This window comes from Aedes albopictus, chromosome 3 (assembly GCF_035046485.1).
Source record: "Aedes albopictus strain Foshan chromosome 3, AalbF5, whole genome shotgun sequence".
Lineage (NCBI taxonomy): Eukaryota > Metazoa > Arthropoda > Insecta > Diptera > Culicidae > Aedes > Aedes albopictus.
Window position 1 is genome coordinate 332,427,353 of NC_085138.1, and position 25,950 is coordinate 332,453,302.

At 41.0% G+C, this 25,950-nt stretch overlaps 1 protein-coding gene across 2 annotated transcripts in view; it reads right to left on the reverse strand.

Moving 5' to 3' along the window:
* LOC109410089 (insulin-like growth factor-binding protein complex acid labile subunit) overlaps nucleotides 1–21,457 on the reverse strand; it is an 878,026-nt gene extending 856,569 nt beyond the window's left edge. Inside the window, exon 1 of one of the 2 annotated variants that reach the window (XM_062842954.1) lies at nucleotides 19,957–21,457. The gene's annotated coding sequence lies outside the window, so the exon portion shown is untranslated. The remainder of the gene's footprint in view (nucleotides 1–19,956) is intronic. The other variant, XM_029865278.2, reaches the window with a different exon arrangement.
* Nucleotides 21,458–25,950: the final 4,493 nt, after the last annotated feature.

Consider the following 25,950-nt stretch of genomic DNA (forward strand, 5'->3'; position numbering starts at 1 on the left):
AAGAAAACCAGGTGGTAGAAAATAAAAATTTTCAACCGCTTTTCCAGGCCAAGCCCCGGCCACTGCGTGTCATGAAGACCAACATCAGTAAGAAATGGCCGAGGAAAAGAGCGACAACGAACACCAGCGAGTTGAAAGGATATTTCAGACTGGATGGAACCTTGATCTTGATACCGCATTTTTCCTCTGTTCCGTTCCGTGCCGTCGGCTTCGAGTTGCTCGTGTGCCATTGACACATGAAAGGGGAAGTGATAGCTCTGCTCGGGTTCCTCCAACCCCGCTCAGCCTGGGAGGTTAATGGGTGCGGTGAGAAACTGGCAGCAGATTATGGAACACTTCCCATTCCACGCAACCCCGCACGGCCTGGCCAGCCATGGCCCTTTTCCCACCGGGGGGTGTTCGCAGCCAACGCCGATCTTGGTCAAAGTTTTTCCACATACTCGCTTTTCCAGACACACGCCATTTCCACACATATAGGACCATCGTCGTCGTCATTCGCCTTTAGCATGGGAACACATCTGCACATAAATGCGGACAAGCCGGGGCAAAAAGGAACCTCACGGCTGCTGCTGCGCTAGAGGAGCTAGAGAGAAAGACGAAGACCGTTTGCGTCTGCCGCCATGCGATGAAGCGTAAAGCGACCAACAAAAGAACTTGTTTTGACAGATTTTCTCCTCGTTCCACCCAAGGGCGGTCGGTGGTGGCAGCCCAGCCGGCAGCATCAACCTGTGGTGATCCATGTGTGAGCCACTTCGCATGGGCTCCCCACCCAACAGACCCCAGAACCCTTTGGCAGCAACCCGAGGAGCTCAACCAACTTAGCGGTGGTCACCGGAGGGCAACCATGAGCGAAGGGCAGCAAGTGGAAAAACTTTGTGGGTGGCTCAGTTTGGTCTCCCAAGGAAAAATAATTGGTGAAATCCAATTATTTTGGCTTTGAGGTCTCGGGTGAGCGTGAGGACGACGACGCTCTGACACTGGCTGCTGGCAGGAGGAATGCTAAAAAAGCAGCATATGGCCCCCGCCCATATAAGTGGTTTGGAAGTTTTCCACGTGTGGGAAGGGGTGGAAAAGAGTTTTGTGATTGATTTCATTTGCTGGAAGTGTTTGAAATTCTGTGACTGCGTGGGATTATCAGATACGGGATCTGTTGCTAGCACGTCTGTCAATTACATGTACGTAATAGAGTTTTGTAATACTTTGTGAACACTTTTTAGGTACTTTTAAGCGTTCTTTTATCCGTCATTATTGTAAGCGCAATTATTTGACAAAACTATGCTGAGGGTGTTTGGAATAGATTTCCAGGACGGTGTATAATCTTCTCAATTTGGATATTTCATTGCCTTCCCCGAGGAAAGGCTGAACGTATGACTCTGACGGAGCTTCTGACTCGAATGCCGAAGGTCCTAAGGTCAATCCCTAGACTGCTTCTTTCCTTAGACTTTTCATCTTTCTATCGACTTATACAATCTACCATCTCAAGTCTATCAAACGGCAATTTATTTACTAACTTGAATCTCTGCCAAACAACCATTTCCCAAACACTTCAACATACGCTTGAACTTGCACAAACGCAATGGTGAATTCTTCCGTGGGCGAGTGATTGTATCATCACTTCTTCCCTCTTTCTCTAATTACCCTGCGATTTAACGCTGCAAACGTTGAAATATCTTCAACACTTACACACTGAAGATGTCAAAGACGCCATAACTTTTTGGTTCCTTATGTAAAACTAAAAGTGTAGCTGATCTTGCAATACTGGAGTGACAACCAACGGTAAAGCTTTTCTTGAATTCCCAAGAAAAATATCTTCGTGTCTGATACACGATATCCGAATGTAAGAATTGCCTATTGGCAAGAAAACACTCAGATAACATCTGTTTGCCGGGGCCCGTGGCATAGTGGCTGCACGTTCACTTCATAAGTGGATGGTCATGGTTTCTATCCCAGCCCCGGCACTTGCAATTTTTCGTCAGTTACTCTTCCCCCCAATAGCGGCCTATACCTGAACCTGACCCTCTTCTGAGCGTATGCTCTAACGGACCCGGAAACTTGGATATCGGCTAAACGGCAACTCATAATGGACCCCCAATCGGACTGGAAAAGGAACAGGAGTCACACAACAACATCCTCGACCCTCGTGCTGTACCATGGACAAGGTAGAAAAGTGACAGCAGCGCAAAAGGCAACCAGTTCGATAAATGTAGTAGAATTAGAATAGAATACATTTAGGCGCTGTTACAAAGTGTAAGTGCAGCCGCCAATTGGATTCTTTAGCGGTGTTGAGATAATTCCATATTCTGAATCTGCATGCAAAACTGAGCCGAAATCCAAATTTTCATGAATTTTGGTGCCCGGGAACCTATTTAAAAATCAATTTGAAGTTTGTATGGGAGCGATTTGTCGAATCACCCCTCGTCGCATTTTGTACTGGGTGGAGCTGTCAAACAGTTACCCAGCTGTCAAAAGGTGATTTCAAAAAATCTCTTTGAAATTGATTTTGAGTACCAAAATAAAGTTCTAAAAATCTGAAAAAAATCATAGTGGCTCAGAAAAAGGTGCTCTTTTGTATAGAATCAAAAAATCTATACATTTTTCTTAATTTAAAACTCCAATTGAAATCGCTCACGCAGTGCCCTAGTGGACAAAAAAGCTGTAAATTAGGTTTAGGTAACTGATTGAAGAATAAGAAAAACATCTGTGGAAAAATTCATAGAACACTAAGAACAGTCCCTGTCCCAGAAAAAGGCGAAGAAAAAGATAAACTCTTTGGAAAAATGGACAAGATATTGATGTTTTCTTTTTTTCTCGTGCTACATCTCATCTGCAACAGAACACATTTCATTCATTTGTTTTTGGTTTTGCTACTACAAAAATTTTCAATTCAAGAATATATCATTCATCAACCTGAACATAGGCAAAATCTTCTCTCGGAATTACCCAGAAATATTCATCATCACACGTTTCGCATAGAGCACACGTTTCCGAAATTCCCATCACAATTATAATCGCCCTAATCTTCGCTTCCCATTCACCACAGCAGCATCATGCCTCGCCTGCCGCAGCATCTTTCCATTAATCAAAATCCATCAGCAACCATTTGTTCCCAGACCGTAACGGTTTCCCAGTTTTCGAATCATGCACCAATTTATTTGTCATTAAACTGAAATCATCTAGCACACCAGGCACATTCCACCTACGAACGATTCTCATCCAACACGACACGCCTCACTTCCCCCATAATTCACCCAGCTGGTTCCGGACAGAACCTAGTACAACTGAGTGAGAAGACCAAAATGTTAAAGCTCGTTTCAACTCCAGCCTCTTCTGGGCTGGGTTCCCAGCAGCACTCTCGAACGCACCCACACCCACACAAATACACTTAACCACCATCGCCGCACGTCAGAAGAAGCACCAACTTGAAAATTAACAGCCAGTTCATTATCGTACCGCGCCGCTTTCCCCTTTTTTGTTCCAGTCTTGAGGGGTGGCAGGCGGTGGCCTTGGAATATGTAGGGGGCCCCGCGGGAACACGAGGGGGTGTCTCGGAAAAAAGTTTTCTTCGCCTTCGCACAAGTACTCATGGCGAGCCATGCCAAGGAGATTTAAGGCTACAAGCCCATCGGAGAATATCCTGGTATATCTCATGGGTCTAGATCAGGGATGCCTGGTGATTTGGTTTTTAATTTTCAAATATATCTACAATTGAAATTTATTTATATCCAGCCTCACATCAAAACTGAGACCTATCATGTTTCGGTATTTCCACCTGTTTGTTTGAATTCCTTTACAATTAAAAAAATGAGACTCTCTCCGGAAACAAAGCAATTGTGAAATCTTGGAAACTGAATTTCAAGAGTCAAAATTAACCCTAGTCGTGCATTGGGGTCATTATGACCCCTAAACGTGCACTGGGCCAGTGAGGTGAGTGCAAGCTTATGCACGAAAAAGGTTAATAAAAAAAATTTCAATCCCAGAAAGAGATTCGAGAAACATGTTGGTGAAAGTATTGAATAAATTCCTGGATAAATTTATCAAAAAATGCCTGGTAATTTGTATCGCCTAACAGAGTATTTTGCACAACTACTAGATCAATATGACATTAGGGGGATTCACTAAACAGCGTAAACTGATTAAACTGATTAAACGTCGCGATCACCAAGGCAATCTTTGATTATTTCATTCGCAAAATCATGAAACATTTCAAATAAGCGGAAAATCATGGCTTACGCAGCAATTTATTCTGTTTCGTGAATACCCCTATTATTTTTCTTGGGCTGAAAATCTCTTTAATAAAGAAATAATGGTAACAATGGAGATAGTCTAATTTCTCTTGGAATCTTCAGCAACCTCCACAAAGAAACTTGAAAGTTATCATTGTAATATCTTCGAAATAATTAATTGAAAAATTCTCTTAAACATTGTATTGAAAAAATCTTGATATTAATCAGAATCTAACCCAAACCGTGAGACAAACTTTCTGATAACAGCCCTAAGTTGAGGTTTCTCTAACTAAATTTTGAACGGAACCACAGGACGAGCCAGAAGGGCTCGCCTGGAAAGACTACAAAGGTGGTTCTTAAAACTAATTCACATGACGTTATTCGAACAGAATATCATTAACATTGTATGATTATGGACTACACAAAAACAGCTCAAAAAGAAAATAAAAGACAAAAAAGGGTTTCCATGCAATGATGGTTGTGGAACTACAAAAAGAAACTCAGAACGGACAAAATCTCAAAATTCAAGGCAGATCATAGGGCATGTATGCCATCAGTAATCTCACGCTCCCTTATTCCTCCTATTCGAAAACAACTCTTTATGTTCATGGGTGCTCATTTTTAACAAAAAAATCAAAATTAGAAACAAAACAAACAGCGTTTCAATCCCTTGTTCTTCGAAGGATGAAAATGGGATCCACATGCTAAATAAGGGAACCAATACCCTATATGAAGGACGAGAAAACACAACACAATGAATAAATATAATAATAAAACCTTAGAAACATTTTTGAAACTAAAAAACTTATGGAATAAGGCCGAATAAATCTCATGTTTATTTTTTCTTTTGTCGCAGAGCTTATTTACTCTTCAAGGGGGAATGATAAATAATATATGTATTTAATGAAAAAATACCCAGACACTATGTGAATTTCGTAAAACTCATCGGATTTGTTAAGACGGGCGACTCAAATATCCCCTAATTTTTTTTTTAATTTCTTGAACTGTTTATTATTTTTTCAACAATTGTTAGAAGTACTAGTGTGTTCTGATTTTTTTCCATTAAGCTGACATAAATTTCGATTTTTTTTATGTCACCCCTTCTCGGAAAATTTTGTTCGAAAATTCATATTTTAAGAGGGGCGCACTTAAAATATGAATTTTCGAACAAAATTTTCCGAGATGGGAATGACATTAAAAAAATCGAAATATATGTCAGCTTAATGAAAAAAATCAGAACACACTAGTACTTCTAACAATTGTTGAAAAATTTACATAATTCCCAGGGAAATTTAGAACCAAATTATCGAAAAAAAACCGAAAAGTCTTACAAAAAATCAGAAATACCCGGTGTTGCTTCTAAAAAAGCTTCCAAGTGGAGTTTCCATAAAATTGCTGGTAAAATGTTCAGTATTTTTTTACAGAATTCGTAAATATCTGATCGGCAAAATATTTTGTTTAATCACTTCCTATTCCGCGGAAACGTTACCTGTTCTGTGGCTTAGATCGATTAAGCGCCGGTCTAGCAAATACGGAGTCGTGGGTTCAAATACCATCAGAAGGCGTTTTTTTTTAACAAAGTCATCTCTCAATTTGCCAATCGTAACACCTTAACACTGGGTAAGGCAAAAAATCCAATGCTCAAACATCCTGAATTTTTCGGATGTTTTTTCTTGAGTTCATTCCTTGTCGGGTGTTTGGCCCTGTGTACTTATAATTTTAGTAAACTCAACTCAAATGTGAAAAATAATGTTTATTATCTGTAGTTTGTTTGTTATCGTAGTAGCGTAGGTTACTATACATGTCAACTTCTTTATGTTGGGTTTTGGTAGTTTGGTAGTCGGTTGTGGTAAATATTGAGCGATGACTTGACATGAGTGACCTTTTGTTTGCTTCCCGCGTGAAGCGAACAATGGCGAGATCGGGTGCTTATTCGGACACGTCGGTTGTGGTAAATATTGAGCGATCACTTGACGTGAGTGATCTATTGTTTGCTTCCCGCGTGAAGCAAACAATGGCGAGACTGTGTGTTTGTTCGGACACGTCGGTTGTGGTAAATATTGAGCGATCACTTGACGTGCATGATCTTCTGTTTGCTTCCCGCGTGAAGCGAACAATGGCGAGATCGGGTGCTTATTCGGACACGTCGGTTGTGGTAAATATTGAGCGATCACTTGACGTGAGTGATCTATTGTTTGCTTCCCGCGTGAAGCGAACAATATGGTGAGACTGTGTGCTTGTTCGGACACGTCGGTTGTGGTAAATATTGAGCGATCACTTCCAGCGAATAGTCTATTGTTTGCTTCCCGCGTAAAGCGAACAATGGCGAGATTGTGTGCTTGTTCGGACACGTCGGTTGTGGTAAACACTGAGCGATCACTCCCCGCGAGTTTTCGATTGTCTGCTTCCCGCGCGAAGCGAACAATGGCGAGACTGTGTGCTTGTTCGGACACGTTGGTTGTGGTAAATATTGAGCGATCACTTGACGCGAGTGGTCTATTGTTTGCTTCCCGCGTGAAGCGAACAATGGCGACATCGTGAGATTGTTCGGACACGTCGGTTGTGGTAAACACTGAGCGATCACTCCCCGCGAGTGTTCGATTGTCTGCTTCCCGCGTGAAGCGAACAATGGCGAGACTGTGTGTTTGTTCGGACACGTCGGTTGTGGTTAATATTGAGCGATCACTTGACGTGAGTGATCTATTGTTTGCTTCCCGCGTGAAGCAAACAATGGCGAGACTGTGTGTTTGTTCGGACACGTCGGTTGTGGTAAATATTGAGCGATCACTTGACGTGCATGATCTTCTGTTTGCTTCCCGCGTGAAGCGAACAATGGCGAGATCGGGTGCTTATTCGGACACGTCGGTTGTGGTAAATATTGAGCGATCACTCAACGCGAGTGTTCGATTGTCTGCTTTCCGCGTAAAGCGAACAATGTCACAGCGGCCGGCATGGCGAACAAACATCAAAAGGTCATATTACTTTTCAAAGTGAATCCTGACCAAACGATACCTTCACTAATAACAAACACTCCTTCCTGCAGCCTTTGGTGGATTCGCAGCGGTAAACGCGGTCCTCCACTTAACAAAGGTTGGTACTAATATTCCTTCCCTCTCCCAACCTGACTGCAAGGACGTGGCTGGCGCCGTTATTGTACTGTGAAAGAGAATCTCTGAAGCGTGCACAGTGAGAATGTTGACCACTCCCAGTCAATTATTCAGTTGATTCATTGCGCAACTGTCATTGGTTCGGGTCAATCACGGAGTAGCAACCATAGATATGTGCAGTCAGTCTAAGCTAAGCTAAGCTAAGTCATCTCTCAATTTGCCAATCTGTGCTCTCTTATTAATTACAAAATTTTCCAATATTTAATTCTTACGAATGCTCTCTTGAGCTTTCATTGTCTAGGCGAATCCAGAAATTTCGAAGCAAAGCATGAAGCAAATTTTCGTGGAGCTCATGAGAAAGAGTGATGGTACAATTTCTCGAGGAATCCCTAGACTTATTTTGGGTGCAAACTCACCTGAAATCCAATTCAAAATCCAAATTTGACAGACATCTTGAAGTTTTGATGCAATATTCCGTTGATTCTAAAATAAGTTGAACTGAATTGACTTCAGAGCCCCAACATGACCAAAATTAGTATATGAATGATATCTTTGAAGTATATATAGAAAGATTCAATGGAGTCTATAAAACGTAATATTGAGAGAATTTATCGGAGAAATCATTAAGATAAGAGAATCATCTAATGGAACTCCTGATCAGGTTTTAGGAAATAAATACACAATCAAGGAATTAAAATCACCGAAGGAATTTCTCTGTTTAGCAGAACATCTAAAAAAGTTCCAATGGGAAATCTTAGAAGCATATTGAAGCATAACCCAGAAATTTATGAAAATCTTCACAATATTCTGAAAAAATTTTTGGAACAATCAGAAGAATCTCTACCGAAAGGACAAAGGAACAAATAAAACTGTGCTACAAGTATGTAGTACTAGTCATAACTAAAGAATGAATTTCTCAAGAAACTCCTGCAAAAGTTTCACCAATATTCTCAGTGGTTTGTACCGCAAGTTCGAATTAATTATAACAGATTTTCTGTTCGAAATTTTCTGCGGAGTCTATAGCACGATTCCGAAAGGAATATTACGAACAGTTTCTAAAAATATAAATAATTTCAGCAAAAAATTTAAATGAGTGAATAAAAAACAAATATAAGAAGTTATAAAAAAAATCTTATGAGAATCTTTTTATGGGTTGCATTTATCAGTCGATTTCTAAATCAATCTCCAAATGAATTTCATGTGAAGCTAGCGTAGGCATTACTTAAGGCAAAACTGGATGCATTTCCTCATTTTTTTGTATTTCTGACTTTTTGTTGAACAACTGCGTATTATTTTCAAAATCGGATCGGATTTAGAGGAAGGAAGGAACGAAGAGGAAGGTTTTCATTTATTTAGTTCACATCAAATTCATGATAATACTGAATCAACAATTTGCCGCCATAATACTCGATTTGCAGCTGCAGCTCTCCATCCTCGGTCACGCCCAACACTCGCCAGATCACGCTCCACCTGGTCCGCCCATCGTGCTCTCTGCGCTCCACGCCTTCTTGTACCAACCGGATGGTTAGCAAACACCAACTTTGCAGGGTTGTTGTCCGGCATTCTTGCAACATGCCCTGCCCACCGTATCCTTCCAGCTTTGGCTACTTTCTGGATACAGTGTTCGCCGTGAAGTGCAGCGAGCTCGTGGTTCATCCTTCTCCGCCACACACCGTTCTCCTGCACACCGCCGAAGATAGTCCTTAGCACCCGTCGCTCGAAAACTCCGAGTGCTTGCAGGTCCTCCTCGAGCATCGTCCATGTCTCGTGTCCGTAGAGAACCACCGCACAGTGGCTGATTTCGTCGTTTTAGCGCGCTTAATTAATAACTTTTTAACTATGACGTTTAGTGTTATGGTGTCTTCGAGAAAGTTTTTCGCTATAATAAGGAGCTTCTTATAGTTCAATTGTAAAAAATGATCAATCCCCCTAAAAGTGAGATAGAAAATTTATTTTTTGCATTTTTCAAGATACACGATTGGTGTATTCATAAAAGTTGTAGAAAATGTTATTTGGAGCAACTTTGCCAAAGACGCCAAGTTTGTAATTCCGTTACTTTTCAAGATACGTTACGTTTTTCATCATCAGCCCTTTGAAAAGGGTTTTTGCGCAATAACTTTAGAAGAGTTGATTCTACATTTTTCTGATGTTCTACAAAGTTATAGATAATGGTAAAACACATAACTTTGCTGAACACGACATCCCGCTAATTTCAAAAATAAAATAGTTATAACGATTTTTGTAGTTTTTTTGACCATATTTCAAGCATATATAACCTAGCTGTAGGCAATTATATGCAAATTTCTTTTTACGCATGTGAATATATAAGTAATTGCCTCTCTTAGAAAGCCAAAACCATCAAACTGTAAGAGACTGTAAGATGGTTTTTGTACAGAAACTTTCAACCATCTATGTTACTTTTATATGGGATTTATTCATATCTTCAACATATTTTTTTGAGACTTCATGACAGCTTGCATTTTTATTGTTATTGTAAGTGTGTGAATATATAGAAAGGATTGTGCTGCATTCTGGAGCATTCATGAAGTACGTTACATGAAAACTTACCATCTACTTCTATTTTCTGACTAACTGACAGTGCTGCACGTAGTCCACGAAAAGAACGCATAAAGTGTTACTTTTTTTGTCAGATCACGATTAAACAGCACCTTATTGTAAAGTACAATGAGATTTATTATTAGCTATAACTATTGTAGACATGTACTAGAAACAAAATATGTCACGCGCAAGTTAAGAATTTGAGAAAAAATGGCACTCCGTTCGCTCTTTTCGTGGACTACATGCAGCACTGTGAGTTAGTAAGAAAATATAAGTAGATGGTAAGTTTTCGTGTAACGTACTTCATGAATACGCCAGAATGCACCACAATCCATTCTATATATTCACACACACGTACAATAACAATAAAAATGCAAGTTGCCATGAACTGTCAAATAAATATGTTGAAGATATGAATAAATCCCATATAAAAGTAACATAGATGGTTGAAAGTATCTGTGCAAAAACCATCTTACAGTCTCTTACAGTTTGATGGTTTTGGCTTTCTAAGAAAGGCAATTACTTGTATATTCACATGCGTAAAAGGAATTTTGCATATAATTGCCTATAGCTAGGTTACATATGCTTGAAATATGGCCCAAAAAACTATAAAATCCGTTATAACTATTTTATTTTTGAAACTAACGGGATGTCGTGTTCGGCAAAGATATGTATTTTACCATTATCTATAACTTTGTAGAACATCAGAAAAATGTAGAATCAACTCTTCGAAAGTTATTACGCAAAAATCTTTTTCAAGGGGCTGATGATAAAAAACGTAACATATCTTGAAAAGTAACGGAGTTACAAACTTGGCGCCTTTGGCAAAGTTGCTCCAAATAACATTTTCTACAACTTTTGTGAAGACACCAACCGTGTATCTTGAAAAATGCAAAGAATAAATTTTCTATCTCACTTTTAGGGGGATTGATCATTTTTTACAATAGTTCAAAAGAAGTTCCTTATTATAGCGAAAACCTTCCTCGAAGACACCATGACGCTAAACGTCATAGTTAAAAAGTTATTAATTAAGCGCGCTAAAATGACGAAATCAGCCACTGTGCACCGGTCTTATTAACGTCTTGTACATGGTACATTTGGTGCGGGGGTGAATCTTTTTTGACCGCAGTTTCTTCTGGAGCCCATAGTAGGCACGACTTCCACTGATGATGCGCCTTCGTATTTCACGGCTCACGTTATTGTCAGCCGTTAGGGGCTGTCCATAAACCACGTGGTCATTTTTTGGGACTTTTCAAACCCCCCCCCCCCCCCGCGTGGTCATTAGTCCATACAATTTTTTTTATTTGTCCATACAAAATAGTCATTGGCCGAACCCTCCCCCCCCCTCATGACCACGTGGTTTATGGACAGCCCCTTAGCAAGGAACCGAGGTAGACGAATTCTTCTACCACCTCGAAAGTATCCCCGTCTATCGTAACATTGCTGCCAAGGCTTGTCCTGTCTCGCTCAGTCCCACCTACCAGCATGTACTTTGTCTTAGCCGCATTCACCACCAGTCCGACCTTTGCTGCTTCACGTTTCAGGCGGGTGTACTGTTCTGCCACCGTTCCAAATGTTCTGGCAATAATATCCATGTCATCCGCAAAACAGACAAATTGGCTGGATTTCGTGAAGATCGTACCCCGGCTGTTGAGCCCGGCTCGTCGCATAACACCTTCCAGGGCGATGTTGAAGAGTAGGCAGGAAAGTCCATCACCTTGTCGTAGTCCCCGTCGAGATTCAAATGAACTGGATAGCTCACCCGAAATCCTTACGCTGTTCTGCACACCGTCCATCGTTGCTCTTATCAGTCTAGTCAGCTTCCCGGGAAAGCTGTTCTCGTCCATAATTTTCCATAGCTCTGTGCGGTCGATACTGTCGTATGCCGCTTTGAAGTCGATGAACAGGTGATGCGTTGGGACCTGGTATTCACGGCATTTCTGGAGGATTTGCCGTACGGTGAAGATCTGGTCCGTTATCGACCGGCCGTCGATGAAACCGGCTTGGTAACTTCCCACGAACTCATTTACTTTAGGTGAAAGACGACGGAAGATGATCTGGGATAGCACTTTGTAGGCGGCATTCAAAACGGTGATCGCTCGAAAGTTCTCACACATTAACTTGTCGCCTTTCTTGTGGATGGGACAGATTATCCCTTCTTTCCACTCCTCCGGTAGCTGTTCGGTTTCCCAGATCTTGACTACTAACTGGTGCAGACAGGTGGCCAACTTTTCCGGGCCCATCTTGATGAGTTCTGCTGCGATACCGTCCTTACCAGCCGCTTTGTTGTTTTTGAGCTGGTGGATGGCATCCTTAGCTTCCCTCAGCGTGGGGGTTGGTTCGTTCCCGTCCTCTGCTGCACCAACATAGTCATTTCCTCTGCTGCCTTGGTCCTCCGTGCCTACATTCTCTTCGCCATTCAGGTGCTCGTCGAAGTGCTGCTTCCACCTTTCCATCACCTCACGTTTGTCCGTCAGGAGACTCCCTTCCTTATCTCTGCATATTTCGGCTTGCGGCACGTAGCCTTTGCGGGATGCGTTGAGCTTCTGGTAGAACTTGCGTGTTTCCTGTGAACGGCACAGCAGTTCCATTTCCTCGCACTCCGCTTCTTCTAGGCGGCGCTTTTTGTCCCGGAAGAGACGGGTCTGCTGCTTCCGCTTCTGTCTGTATCGCTCCACATTCTGTCGGGTTCCATGCTGCAGCATTACCGCCCGCGCTGCATCCTTCTCCTCCAGGACCGCTCTGCACTCCTCATCGAACCAATCGTTTCGACGACTCCGTTCTACGTACCCGATAGTGCTCTCGGCTGCGTTGTTGATGGCTGCTTTGACTGTACTCCAGCAGTCCTCTAGAGGGGCCACATCGAGCACACCCTCGTCCGGCAACGCTGCCTCGAGATTCTGCGCGTATGCGGTGGCGACATCCGGTTGCTTCAGTCGCTCTAGATCGTACCGGGGCGGCCGCCGGTACTGTACATTGTTAATAACGGAGAGTTTTGGGCGCAGTTTAACCATCACCAGATAGTGATCAGAGTCGATATTAGCGCCACGATAGGTCCTGACGTCGATAATGTCGGAGAAGTGCCGTCCACCAATCAGAACGTGGTCGATTTGCGATTCCGTTTGTTGTGGTGATCTCCAGGTGTAACGATACGGGAGGCTGTGCTGGAAGAAGGTGCTACGAATGGCCATGTTCTTGGAGGCGGCGAAATCGATGAGGCGTAGGCCATTTTCGTTCGTCAGCTGGTGGGCGCTGAACTTTCCAATCGTCGGTCTGAATTCCTCCTCCTGGCCTACCTGAGCGTTTAGATCCCCTATGATGATCTTGACGTCGTGGTTTGGGCAGCGGTCGTACTAGCGTTCGAGCTGCGCGTAAAATGCGTCTTTGTCATCACCAATGCTTCCGGAGTGAGGGCTGTGCACGTTTATTATGCTAATGTTGAAGAATCGGCCCTTGATCCTCAACCTGCACATTCTTTCGTCGATCGGCCACCAACCGATCACGCGCCTCTGCATGTCGCCCATCACTATAAAAGCTGTTCCCAGCTCACGTGTGTTGCCGCAACTCTGGTAGATGGTATGATTACCTCTAAACGTTCGCACCATAGATCCTGTCCAACACACCTCCTGCAGCGCTACGATTCCGAACCCGCGGTCCTTCAGTAGATCGGCGAGTATGCGGGTGCTCCCGATGAAGTTGAGAGATCTGCAGTTCCACGTACCGAGCTTCCAATCGCAAGTCCCTTTTCGTCGCTGTGGTCGTCGCCATTGGTATCGGTTCGCATTCTTCTCTTGTTGATTTTCCGGTGCTAGTCATTTTTACGGCTGGCTCGCAGGGCCTGACACCAACCCACTAACCCAGGGAGCTGGGCTTACCTTCCCGGAAGCTACGGGTTCTGCATTGGCATTTCCTCCAACTACAGTGCTAAATAGCTAGGCTCGAGCGCCAGTCTTCGCCGGGGGTGGTGGTTTTAATGGGCGCCCAGGAGATAATATTTTACCTGAGCTTCCACCCCCCCAGGAGAGGAAGGTATCTTATGTTTTTTTTTATTTCAGCGATGAGAAATGTTTATCAAAATGAAAAACAATACCCACTAGGAATTCAAGAGGTATCTTCCTCATTTAAATGTTTATGTAAACCGATTTTTAAAATATTGCTACGAATTTACAGAATGGCTTCTTGGAGAAACTGTTGGTGGAACGCCCAAAGTAGTTCTAGGTGTAATTTTTGCACTAGTGGATAGTTTCGCAGATAAACTTGTAAGACACATTCAAGCGTACGGCACATTTTTTAACTGAACTTATATTTGATAAATTACATTAGAAATTCCTCAATGGATTTAGATACATTTGAGAACTGTTTGAGAATTGTCGTCAAAAATTCCGTGGTGTTCCAAACTTTTGAAGAATTTATAAAAAGATTTTGGAGCAATGCTAGTGTTGGTCGGTTAAAGATTGAACTTCAGCGGCATTGCAGACAGAAAATAAAGTTAGTATTGTTTGAAAAAATACTAAATAAATAGAGCCCATTGAGGAATTCTAAAAATCCTAACGTAAACAAAAAAACATACGTAATCCATTACAAAATTCCAGGACTCCGTGAAAAAACTCTGGGATGGTTTGACAAAAAAGTTGTTGCTGAAAACCTCGCCAGCATTCCAACAAGCATATTTAAGGAATTTGTTTAGAATCTTGTGTGAAATATATCAACAATCTTTCTCAATAGGAGTTTTGTCTCCATTTTAGAAAAATCACACTAAAAAAATATTTACCAGGACCTCTCCAGCAGTCAAGTTTTGTTTTGTTTCATCTTTTTTTTAGTGTCAAATTGTCTCTTCGGCTCGTTCTTTACTATCCCATCAAGGGTCTAAGGAAAATAGCCAAACGAGCACTCAGCTGAGCTAGCAAGAGAAATCCATGAAGGCAACTCCTCTCAGGAACATGAGATACGGGAGACGGGGCACAGACGGAGTTTATTAAATGTACGCTTGAAATGTATTAATTCTTCAATTCAGAAATAAAAATCAAATAGAAAAACTTTCCTGATTTCAAACAAAATGTATGCATCACAACGTATGCGTTACAATACGTCACAATTGATGGCATATTAGTCTGATAGCGGTTTTGGGTACTGTCATAGATTATAATATCTATTATTATGGTTTTATAATGGTTCTATGAACTACTTGTAATCAATTTGACTAAAAAATGTAACTTGGCAACGCATATTCAATGAACTAATCGGTTTTCAAAAATATATGGATTTTTTCTAAAGAAGACTGTAGTTTATTTCTGAACAAATATGACCCAACGTTCCCAAAAAAGCTTCTTGTTGTATCTACGCAAAAGGTAGCGTTATATTGTTGGTATGAATAAAAAACATCGAATATGAATCATTTCCATTCGTGTAGAAGTTCCAGATATATCTGGATAATTATGTTCGAAAAGCAAATTTAATCCAGAAAGAAACTGGATAATCAAACTAGTGAAACAGGCTTTCAAATCAAACAGATATTTCCAGAAAGTCGACGATTCAGATCAGATTCTGCAAGTTCCACATGAACCCAAATGGAACTGGTAATTTGAATTCTTCCAGAAATTCTCGCACAAGGATTTTCCAGAAATTCGGTCGTGGATATCATTGATTACAAAAAAAAAGCTTTCGACTATCTCAATCACGAAAACATGTGGAAATCCCTTAGGCGCAAGGATGTCCCTGACAAAAATCATCGGCCTCATTGAACAACAGTACAGGGCATTTTCGTGCAAAGTACTGCACAACGGTGTCTTGTCCGATCCCATCCGGGTCGTTGCTGGAGTGAGGGAAGTATATACACTGTGGTGCATAATTGATCGGACAAACGCCGATTTTCATACAAAATGGCCAAGATTGAGATGCTGTAACTATGGTTTGCTTTGGTGGAATGAGCTCAATTTTTGACACGGAACTACGAATATGCTGAATTTTGTGTATACAAAGTATAAAATGTTTTCGTTCACAGGTCTGGGCGTGGCAAGGCGTTGAAAATATTGCAAAAGTGATCGGACAGCGGCACGCGTGTAAATCAAAGGGGTACCGCTGTCCGATCACTTTTGCAATATTTTCAACGCCTTGCCACGCCCAAACCTGTGAACAAAAACATTTTATACTTTGTATACACAAAATTCAGCATATTCGTAGTTCCGTGTCAAAAATTGAGCTCATTCCACCAAAGCAAACCATAGTTACAGCATCTCAATCTTGGCCATTTTGTATGAAAATCGGCGTTTGTCCGATCAATTATGCACCACAGTGTATATACTTCAGCATATTCGTAGTTCCGTGTCAAAAATTGAGCTCATTCCACCAAAGCAAACCATAGTTACAGCATCTCAAACTTGGCCATTTTGTATGAAAATCGGCGTTTGTCCGATCAATTATGCACCACAGTGTATGTTGCTTCTGTTCCTTATCGTAATCGACGAGTAGGTAGGTGCGATTGATCGTGAACCATATCGTGGGTTGCTGTGGCAGCCTATAACCATGGAGCACTTAAATGACTTCGAATTTGCTGATGACGTTGCTCTCATAGCCCAACGGCGCTTTGATATACAGTGCAAGCTCGACCCAGCCAACACGAAGTCGCATATTATGTAGAACAGGATGCTAAAGTGGAGACCATATGCGTACATACTTCCATTTACCCGTGTTTAAAGTTTACGCATATCGCTTCCACTCAAGCATCCTATTCTGCATCATATGCGATCGTGTGTTGGCTGGGGAAGATCTTGTCAATCTCAGAGCAAAGTCTGATAGCAAATTGAAAACTGCTTTTTATGTTGTGATATTACATATTTTGATAACTGAGGTTGTTGTCATTTTGGTCGTTTCAATGGTTAAAACATCAAAAATGAGAGCAGAAAAATGTTCCCCTGACAGCAAGTTGAAAACAGTTCCTGCCATCAGTGATAGCAAATGTTTTGCTATCAGTGCAAAAAATGAAAAAACGTTAAATGTAGAGATTTTACGATTAATATGGAAACCAAAATTCAATAAGATAATTGCACAAATGGTGTATGATTAAATGTATTATACAAGAATGCCTAAAAGTTTTGAATTTTACTTAAAAAATTGAATTTGAAGTGACAGCAAAACGAAATCAAAATTTGAAATCAAATTTAATCAAGATAAACCGATATCAAAATGTGATATCAATTTGCTGCTGATTACAAATCGTGTTTTGGATTTGCTATTATTTTGTTATTGGACTTTGCTCGGGTCGCTTGTCGGCGGCAGGTCTTACTATCAACGTCGGCAAGACCAAATCCTTGGATGTAAAGACGGACAACCCTTCCAGCTTTACGGTGGCTGGGCAAGCAGTGGAGAATGCTGGAAGCTTCCAATATCTTGGTAGTCAAATGGCGGCCGATGGCGACACCGAGATCGACATAGGTGCACGGATCAAGAAGGCGAGAACTGCTTTTGCGAGTGTAAGACATGTATGAAAAAACAATCAGTCGAAGCACCAAAATCCTAGTGTAGAATTAGCTCTAAGTTAAAATACACATAAATAAAAACAAAAAAAAAAGCACCAAAATCTGAATTTTTAACTCGAACGTGAAATCACCAGTGAAACTTGGTGTGTATCAGTGAAGAACAATCAACGGCTGCAGGTATCCATCAATAGATGCCTGCGGTACATAATTCATGCGTGGTGGCTTTACAATTGGATTTCCAACGTGAAGCTGCATCGTTGATGTCACCAAAAACCGATTGCAACAGAAATTCTGGAGCGAAAGTGAAGGTGGGTCGGCCACACTCTTCGCAGAGGCGGAAACGAAATCTGCAAGAGGGCGTTAGATTGAAACCCAGCCAGTGTTGGTAAACTCACACTCAAAGCACACTCATGAACCGCTCCTCCGTGAGCAAACTCGCACGCGATTCTGAATCGTTTTCTTACGCGCGAGAATTTCATGCAAAATCTCGCACTCACGAGAAATCTCGTTCGCTTGTAAAACGAATCCAAATCAATTTGAACGGCATTCAACATTGTAGTACGCTAGATATGCTTTTATTCGGCGGTGAGTCAACAATCGCGCGTGAAACAACTCAACCAAGAGATTTGAGAATTTGAGTTTTTACCAACACTGAACCCAGCACGACATCGCAGCAGAGGCAGACATAGAGGCTCATGGCGGCGCAATCTCAACAACGAAATAGGCAAGCCAACAGAAATATAACCTGGCCACAGGTCAAGGCAGCAATGGTGGGCAATCGCCCAAGATGGAGATCATTCAATTCGGCCCTCTGCAACTTTTTGAAGGCTTCAGCAATTCTCTCCGGGATTCCTCCTTAAGAACCTTCCAGGATTCAGATTTCACTTAAAGTATTTCACCGAGATTTTGCAGTTATTACTCCCAGAGTCCCTCGTGAAATTTCTCTTCATGCGTTTTGAACAGAAAATTTACAATTACTCAGGGTATATCTACAGGATATTTCTCAGATGTTGTCTTTGGATTTCTCTTAGAGTTTCTCCAACGATTGCTTTCGAATTATTTGACGCATTTTCTTTCGGCGATTTTCGAGGGATTTCTCTCGGAGTTTAAACTGGAGATATTTCTTAAAATTGAACTAAAATTTCACTCAGGATTTCTTCAGGAGTTTTCTGCAAGAGTCTCACTCACCCGGTTTCCAAAGGTATTCAATTTATTGCTGTCAAATTCCCTTCTGGGATTTCTTTCGGAAGTCATCCTCTAATTTCTTCAAGGGATTATCGTGAGGTTTTGCCTAAACTTTCTCCTGAGATTTTTAGAGGAGTTTCATATTTCTGAGAGGTTTTCAGGACTAATCCTGAGCTGCTGTCGAAGATTTCTTCAGGAGTTTTATTCAGCGTTCCGCTTAGGATTTCTACTGAAGCTTTTGTAAAAAATTACCATGGCTTTTTGTAGATATTTCTCGGGTTTTTTTTAAGCTTCTCCTCGTAGTTGTTTCCGTGATTTCTGTTGGAACTTCTCTTAGAGATTTTCTATATCCCAGGAGAGTCTCAGCTAGAAATCTCCGGAAGAACTATCATTAGAACCCCTTAATGGCATCTTCAATGAAACTCCTGCAATAATCTAAAGATATACTGAAAAGGCACACATCAAGGAAATAGCATTAGAGCTTGTCCATAAGCTACACAGACTCTTAGGGGGAGGAAGGGAGTGTCAAGCCAAAGTCCAAATAAATTTCGAAATTTTTGTATGAAAAATATCTACGAGGGGGAAGGGGCGTTGTCTGAGATAGTCTGAGATGCAAGCAAGAAATGCGTGAGAAATCACGGTAAGAATTAAGTAAGAAACTACGTAACAATTTTAAGACCGAATTTCAGTAGAAGCTCAAGGAAAATCCGGGTGAAAATACAAAAAAAAACGTGTAAATAATGTCAAGAGAAATCCTTAGAGGAGTTTCGAAACGAATAGGGCACGATCGGTGAAGAAGTAGATTTGAAGTTAGTAGTGAGCTGAATCTGGAAACATGTGACCCATGTTGATTTATTTCCCAGATTTTCACCAAAATCTCAACATTACTACACCACCAGTAGCATCCTCTGAAACTAAGTACTCGAAAATTGTAGTAAATACTACTTTTACTCATTCCGAATGCTTTATTTGTATGTTCGAAATCTGCAGTGTAGTAAACTCGTTCGATGTTCCACAAGTAGTATTTACTACCAAAAATTTAATTAGCTCATATTTACTTCTTTTTTTCATATTATGACATACAAAAAGAGAGAAGTAAACTTGAGTTTCGTTGAGTATCTCCAAATGCCTTCACAAATTGCATAAATATTTTTATTTCCCTTACACAAATGCCACAAGTAATGAAACGTTTTAAATATTACATCCATGTTCTCCCATCTGGCATCCCTGAGCCGGGGTCCTCCAACAGGCGGAGTTGACAACTTTACAATCCGAAGGGAAGTGGCTCGTATCGAGAAAATTAAATCTGGGGTTTGCCGACGAGTCGCACGCACTCTCGAAAGTTATACGGGTGTTTTAGACTTCGATTGTATGTATACCGGAAAACGGCGAAATCCCTCTACTTACATTTGATTTATGGAAATTAATCCTTGCCGCACTCTGCTACTACGCCTTCCGACCGGGGGATTCTCCGTCTGGGAATGTCTGGCACTATAATCCTCGTTATTTTCCGCGAGCTCACTGAAGCGAACGTCCCTTGCGGAGATGAGGAGGACGGTGGAAAACTGGGCGACAAATGTTATTTTCGGGTATTACGTCTGTATGCAGCCCAGGATTAGGTAGGTGACTGCTCTCGAAGAAGGTTCTTTTTTGTCCTTCCGGGATTGAGTTTTTGGCTCGTTCTCCTTTTTTCCTTCTCGGTACGAGTCCACAACGTTGGTCTTTTGGAATAAGGTTGGTTCTGTCGCCGGTTTGCGGTCCTTTCGCCGGGATTTCACTTTCTGTTTGCTTCAACAGTAATTATAAATCCTTTTAATGTTGAACAGGACCTGGCCAACTGTACTGGTTTTAGCCGGACTCTTTTGATATTATTCATAGACCGTAATCACCATATTATGCCAGATTTTGGGCTTATTATATCTTCGTTTGGAGGTCTTTCTCCCCTGTTTGCTTCATTCAAATTTATTCTTCGCAGCAGATAGCTTCTTCTTTTCCAATATGATACACTTTTCACAATCAACTACCAATTTAGGACATTTAGGACACTATTCTCGACTGCCAATTGATCTGAATCTCCAGCTCGTTTGATTGATCGAATAAAAATCAACACCACTTCAATTGACTTCTCTCTTCAAAGAACCTTGAATCAATTTCTTCACACCAATCTCACTCCGACTCGCACTATCAGCAGTAACTTCAAAGTTCTTCAGCCCCCAAAAAGCCTTCAAAGGGATATCACTACACCTCCTAATCGTGACTCGGTAATCAAAACCCCTGCCCTTATCATTCGCCAATTCTCTCGTAATCTTCTTCACCTACGACGATGAGGGGCGTATAACCATGACTCAAACTGCACACACAACAACCCCTGATAACAATCCCATCAAACACTTCGCTACTAGAACCAACAAGCAAAAATGCAGCACCGCGCACCGTTTTAATAATTCTCTCTTATGGCCCCGTATGGTGCTTGTAATTCTTCCACATTCACTCACACCCCAAAGGCCGCGAACGCGCAAAACCCCGGCATTACCCGACTTCCACTTCCACACCGGGGTGTTCACAATTTTTCATTTATTTATTTATTGATCACGTCCCGGTCGTCGAAGTTGTGTGTGGCTGGATGGATTATGATTGCGGCGGTGATGCAAGCACTCGCGCGAACGCGAAACACGCGCAGCGAAATAACAGGCCCGATAAGCGTAGACGCTCCCGCTGAACCACGTCGTCGAACGAAGGCCGAAACTCTACTGAAGACCGCTTGCCAGCAGACGGACAGACGAACGATGACGACGACGATGAAACACGGCAAGCAAGAACACGGCCAAAACAACAACGTTGGAATCGAACTGGATCCAGCAGCGTGAGCGTGCTGGGTCGAATTGTGAGCGAACCGTGAGACGGTGAACGATGAGACGTGAACGAAAGAGAATAAGAGAGAGAGAGGGCGAAATTGCAACGACGGTTGATGCATCGCCGGAGCGGGAGCGATAACAGGTGCGAGAGCCGGCAATACTTTTGCTTCGCAATCAATTATGCAAGGAAACGTTGCGCGGTGTTCTCTCGGAGAATGGCTCTCGATGCGAACAACGTAAGAGAGGAACGGGCGAAATCGCTCTCGGTTGGTGAGCTCGTGACTCGGGAGGTGAAATGAAAAATTGCATGATAAGCCTGACTCTTGGAGGATTCGCATTGGATGGTCACAAAACATGAAAAAAGGGTGAGATTGAGCAGAGCAAAACAAAAACAAATAAAAGTTAACGATGACAGAATTTAACGAAGGCTCTGAATTTTCTCTCACATTGTGATAATTCTCTCACTAATTTCAGAGCGTTTCATTGTTATTTTGTTCGTGAGATGTTCAAAGGAGAGATGAAATATTTCATCCCGTGCACTGATGGATATGTATCTATAACAGGCCTGGAATGCAGTTGATTATGAAAAAATAAGAGAAGTTCACAAGGAAGTTGGGCGAACGACAACATCCATTAAACTAAACACCAAGGATGGGAACAATGCAAATCACTTACTACTGTTTCAGTTTAAAAACATTCCAAGTAATAATGTTCGCCGAATTACAGCCGATTCAGGTAAACATTTTTCAAATCAAGCTTAATAGCGGTTGATTCATGCATTGTACAGCAATAATGTTTGTTGGGATGCCATAAAAACTATGAGCGGAGGACTTCTACCTTATGAGCCATTTTACGAAGTGACAACAATGTTGATGATGATATTGGTTTTCCCGGGTGATTGGACACTACCTCCTGTCAAAATTCATTAAAAAAATCGGCTCGTGAAATAGACTATAGATTTACGTGGTTTATATCAAGTTTTTCCAAATACCGTAAGTTTCGCATACGCATACCTAATTCGCAAGAGAGCTATGAAAGGCAAATCTTCACATGGTTAATGTCAATCCCTTTTACGCTGTTAGCAAATTACTTCGGCAATTCAACAGACGACTCACTTAAAATCTTTTCGGCAGTTCCCTTCGAAACTACTTGAACAACCCCTCGATTTTTATATCCTTCGGCATTTTCCTGGGGAAAAGGAAATGCCATTGGAAATTCCTTCAGAAAATCATTCAGAAATTCATTTAACTGGTTCTTTGGGACAAACTCTCCGGAAATTTCCGAAGATGTTGACGAAAGATTTGAGAAAAAATGCTGAAAAAATCTAAATGACTTATTAAAGGATCTCAAATAGCAATGCTGCCGAAGGAATAAAGAAATTGCGAAAAAAATAGTCAAAAAATCTTAGATTTTTTTTTTTTGAAGAACTTTCCAATGAAATTGCAAAGCCAGTTTCCTAAACAATTGCTGAAATAGTTTCGAAAAGAATTGCCAAACAAGTTTCAAAAATCAACACTAAAATAATTTATAATAGGCATTGCCAGAAAGTTCTGACAAGGGAGCGTCCATAAATGACGTAGCTTTTTTGGGGGAAGGGGGTGTTTGTGATTTTGTGACGAAGTGTGACGATTAGGAGTAGGGGTTTGTGATATGCTATGTAGCTTTCTATTGAGCCTATTTAAAAAAAAAATCGGAATTAATTAAATTCTTACTTGCATTATTCAGTAAATCGTAAAAATATATTAAAATAATCTTTTTTTTCATTCACATCAATGTATATTACAAATAATGGAAATAACAGACGGTTTCCTTTCATTAGACATGTTCAAAGAAACTCTGAAAGGGTTTATGATGGGAGTCCTATGCGGTTAGGGGCTGGGATCTGATAAAATTAGGGTAAAATTATGTCTTATCTCCAGAAACTTATAATGGGAAACCTTTACGAACCCCTTCCAGGTTTTTTGCAGAAACTCCCTCTAGAATTCCTTCTTGAATTCTTTCAAATGTTCCCAATTGAAATCTTGGAGAGTATTATTCCTACAGGATTTTTTATGGAATTCCTTACAACATTATTCCAAGTGATTCTTATATATTTTGTACAGGACCTCCCTGACGAATTCTTCCAACAATTTCGTAAGGAGTTCCTCTAGCAATTTGTGAGGAATTTTTTTAAGGTTTTTTTTTCTGGGAAGCATAATATTTCCACAGGAATTCATTCTGGGAATCCCAGAAAAAAACTTCTGTAAACATTCTCAGAAGGAATCTCTGAAGGAACTTCTAGAGGAGCTCTTGAAGGAATCTTAAAAGGAAATCATAGTGGGTTCCGGGTCATTTGGCCGAACGCCATTTGGCCGAATGCCGTTTGGCCGAACGCCATTTGGCCGAAAGGGTCATTTGGCCGAACGCCATTTGGCCGAATGCCATTTGGCCGAAAAAGGATGATGAACTTAAGTGATCTTGCCACTGTTGCCTATATCAGTATAGCTCGAAAGAACAGCCTTTGATTCAAAAAAGGAAAAATCTCTGACAAAAATAGTCCCAGTTTCAACGCCAACTAATCCCTTGATGGTAAAACTTGAAAGAATAGCCTATGATTAAAAGAAGGAAATATTTCTGATGATCATATTGGCAGCTAGAATGTTATCCAGAGTTTGCCCACGCCTCCAAAACCTTTTGATAATAATTCGGCCAAACGGCATTCGGCCAAACGACCCTTTCGGCCAAATGACATTCGGCCAAATGGCGTTCGGCCAAACGACATTCGGCCAAACGGCATTCGGCCAAATGGCCGGACACCATCATAGTGAAACCCCAAAAGAAACCCGGGGAGGAGTTCCCGTAGCAATCCCAGATAGAACTTTTGGAGAAACCTTGAATGAACCCCTGTAAGAATTTCTGAAGCAGCTACATATTCATAGAGTCTTGGAAGGAATGTCCTGGAAATCTTGGTTCAATTTCTGAAGAAAACATGGAAGAACTTTATAAAGGAATCCCAGAAGGAATTTCTGAAGGAAATTTCTCCAGAGTCCAGAATCCATTCGTTGGTATTTATCAAGGATTTTTTCAAACTATTCTTTTACGAACACCTGCTGAGAATTCTTCTTGGAAGATTCTTTCAAAAATATATTTTCCAAGAAACCCATTCGGTGATTTCCAAAATAATTCCTCCAGGATTTTTTTTGCTTTTGCCGCATTTTCTTCATAAATTTCGGGTACTAGTTTCTTCAGAAGTCGTTTAATAAACTCTTCTAATTCCTCCAGAGGTATCTCCAGGAAGTCTTCCAAACATTGCTTTAGAAAATCAACCAGAGATCCTTCAGAAATTTATTCCTACAATAATTTCATCAGAAATTTCTAAAGAAGCTTTCCTTAGAATTAATTCTAGATTACTTTACTCTCATTTATTTATTTATTTTTCAGAAAAAGAGGAGGTATCTTGAGGATTTTTTTCAGGTATTCATCCAAGCATTCCTGCAGAGATCACGTCAACAATGCGTCTAGAAAATTTACATGCAGACAATCCTCCAGGTATTTCCATAAAAATTTCAAGTATTTCGTTTGAAAAATCTTAGAAGTATCCTTTTATGCATCTCTGAAGAAATAACTGAAGAAGACTCAGGGAAATTTTCAAAAAAGATCCCAGTCAAATATTAAAAAAAAACTTCCCGAAAATAAATTTTGAGAAACTCCCGAGAAACTCTTCGTGGAGTTCCTAAAAAAGTCTATTGTGGATTTTTTTTTATGAAAATTTCCTGAGAAATCATTTGGCGAAATTCTTGGAGGATTTCCTTAAATCATTTTTCCGACCTGTAGGTTCTGAAGCATTCTATGGACATATTTTTGAAGGAATTCCTCTAGACACGCCCATATGGGCTTCAACATTTCTGAAGAAATGCCTATAGAAATGTCTAGGAAACATTTCTGAATTAATTACATAAAGAATACATGAAAAACATATATTCGTTGTCGTTAGAAGAAATGCCGAGAAAATTTCCGGTGAAAACATGGTGTGATGCAAATCGTGAAGGAATCTTCGTGTGAATTCATGCAGGAATGTCAAAAGGAATTCCTGCCTGATGAATCAATGGAAGAAGAAATGTAGGAGTGTCCGGACGAATTCCTGCAAGATGTTTTGATCGCTTCCTCGAATAAGTTCGTGGACTTATTCCCGCGGGAATTCTCAATGGAACCCATCTGCAAGACACACGCGCGCATTTTTGAAGGAATCTCTGGAATATTTTCTGGAGAAACCACTGGAAGAATTTGTGAAGGAATATTTGAAAGAACTTTTAAAATATTCTTGCAGAAAACTCTAAAAGAATCCCCAGAGAAATTCGCCAAGGGTTTTTAAACGAACCTCTTGAAGAATTTATGAAGTAAAAGAGGAAGAGTTTAGGAAGGAATCCATAAAAGTTTGCTAAAAAGAATTTTTGGAGAATTTTTGACTGATTATCTTAAGGAAGCCGAAGATGGTGTTCAACTATACGCTCGGCGTTGGAGTAAAGTTTCTTTGTAATCAACAAGGTATCAAAGTATCAAGGTAGGT